Source organism: Giraffa tippelskirchi, chromosome 12 (genome assembly GCF_054371585.1).
Source record: "Giraffa tippelskirchi isolate mGirTip1 chromosome 12, T2T-mGirTip1v1.2.pri, whole genome shotgun sequence".
NCBI classification, from domain to species: domain Eukaryota; kingdom Metazoa; phylum Chordata; class Mammalia; order Artiodactyla; family Giraffidae; genus Giraffa; species Giraffa tippelskirchi.
The window spans coordinates 116,204,941-116,207,663 of record NC_137286.1 but is presented as its reverse complement, the minus strand read 5'-3'; positions in this window follow the sequence as shown (position 1 = coordinate 116,207,663).

Genomic DNA, 2,723 nt, shown 5'->3' with positions numbered 1-2,723 from the left:
CCTATATAGATATTTTTCCAAAGAAGACATATATATCATCAACATGCTCTTGAAAAGATGTTCAATATCACTAATCTTCAGGGAACTGAAAATCAAAACCACAATGAGAGGTCACCTCGCACCTGTCAGAATGGCTATTATAAAAAGGATATCAAATAAGTGTTGGCAAGGATATTAAAAAAGAAAACCCTCCTGTACTGTTAGTACAGTTATAATGTGGTGCAGCCTTTATGGAAAAGAGTATTGAAGTTCCTCAAAAATTTAAAAATAGAACTACCATATCATCCAGCAATTTCTTTTCTGGGTATTTGTTGGGGGTGCTTTAATGGACCGGAACTTGGGGGTACAGAGTCAACCGATAAGAAAGTGAAAGAAGGAAGAAAAGAGGCTGAGCAGCCTGAAAGGAACAGAGAGAGAGAGAGAGCGAAATGAGGAAAGACACGGGGACCAGGGTGAAAACAAAAAACACTAATTTGAAAAGGTGGCTCAGCGGTAAAGAATCTGCCTGCAATACAGGAGACTCTGGAGATGCAGGTTTGATTCCTGGGTCAGGAAGTTCCCCTAGTAGGAAATGACAACCTACTCAATATTCTTGTTGGGAAAATCCCATGGACAGAGAAGCCTGGCGGGGTATAGTCTGCGGGGTCTCAAACAGTCAGACATGACTAGCTGAGCATACATGCGCTCCAATGTTCATTGCAGAATTATTTATAATAGCTAATATATGGAAGCAGTCTTAGTGTCTATAAATAGATGAATAGATAAAGATGTGTTATACACACACACTAGACCATTACTTAGCCATTGAAATTGAACTCTTGCTTTTATGATAATGTGGGTGGATCTAGTGGATATTGTGCTAAGTGAAATAAATCAGAGAAAAGCAAATACCACATGCTCTCATATATGGAATCTAAAAAACCAAACAAACAAACAGAACAAAATGAAAAAAGAAACATAAATACAGAAAACAATTGGGTAGTTGCCAGAGGAAGGAGGTTAGAGGTGGGGAAATAGACAAAGGGAATTAAGAAGGACAGAGCTTCAGTTTTATAATAAATAAGTCAGGGGGATGTAATATACAGCATAAGGAATATGAGCAATAATATTGTAGCTACTTTGTGCTAAGACAGTGGTTGCTAGACTTATTGTGGTGATCATTTCATAGTATATGCAAATGTCAAATCATTATGAAGCACACCTGAAACTAACATAATACTGTACGTCAACTATATTCCAATAAAAATGAAGTACACAAAATATTATTGTTAACTATAGATTTTGGATATAAAGGAGAAAATAAGGCCCACTGTGAAAAAGAAACTTAAAAGGCATTGTATTACTCTTTGTCACCCCATGGACTATAGCCTACCAGGCTTCTCTGTCCACGGAATTTTCCAGGCAAGAATGCCAGAGTGGGTTGCCATTTCCTCCTCCAGGGAATCTGCCCAACCCAGTGACTGAATATCCATTTCTTTCGCTTCCTGTATTCGTAGACAGATTCTTTACCACTGCGCCACCTTTCCTTGTTGTTAGCTAAGATTCGGAAGATGATAATTGTTCCACTCAGACATTTTACTCTGGAATGTGTTCTTGATTTATAGAAGAAACTATCTCCTTTTTAAAAAAGAAACTGAAATATAATTTCTTGTTCTCATAAATATTTTTCTTGGCATGTCCACTATTACTTAGAATACTTTTATGTAACTTGTTAAGATATTTCAGCTAAATTAACATAGTTGTATTCAAGTTTCTTTTTGCGATGAGAGCTTCTTTGCCACTAGTAATAAAAAATCCACTGAATGGGCTAAATGCTATGTCCTGTCAATGAACACTCTGTGAATTCATTATCTCATCATGCCTTGAAGTCTGTCGGCAAGGCAAGTCTACAGGCAAAGTACTGAAATATCTGACCTTGTAGATACTGGTGCAGTTAGCCCACAGTAAAACTGATTTCTACAAACCAAGCCAGCAAAGAATAGGATTTATAATCCCTGAGTTACCTGCTCTGCTGTCCGCACTGGACTCTGGTTCAGAGCTTCTCTTGAAATGTACATGTAGGTCACTGATATACCAGAATACAAGAAGATAAAAGTGCAATAATACGTTCTATCACTTTGGGATCTATCTTTACTTGGAGTTGTACAGCATTATATTAAAAATTTCAGCTTCAATAAATAATTTAATTCTGAGAACATTGAGATCCATTTCATCATTGTTTGTTCCTCCTATGAAAGAGCAATAAAATAATAAAATTGCATGATGGCTCTCTGGTTATTGCTTTATTTCAGAAAAGGAGATAACATCGAAGAGGAGGCACTAAGTTAATGGACTGAGGGAAAACTTTGTGAGGATTATACTACTTATGTCATAGAAAATCCTCACTATGTCTTAAAATAGAATCTGTTCATCAACATAATCACTGGTTTGTTTAAAATAAAGTAGGTTAACTCCCAGTGATTTTTTTCCCCAATCCTCAACAAGATCTTGGGCTTGGGTCCAACTTAGGAGGCCCAGTGGCTCAAATGGGAAAGAATCTGCCTGCAGTACAGGAGATCCGGGTTCGACTCCTGGGTCAGGAAGATCCCCTGGCGAAGGGAATGGCGCCCCCGTATTCTTGCCTGGAGAATCCCAAGGACAAAGGAGCCTGATGGGCTACAGTTCACAGGGCCACAAAGAGTTGGACATGACTGAGTGACTTTCACTAGGAGGCTGAGACCAAC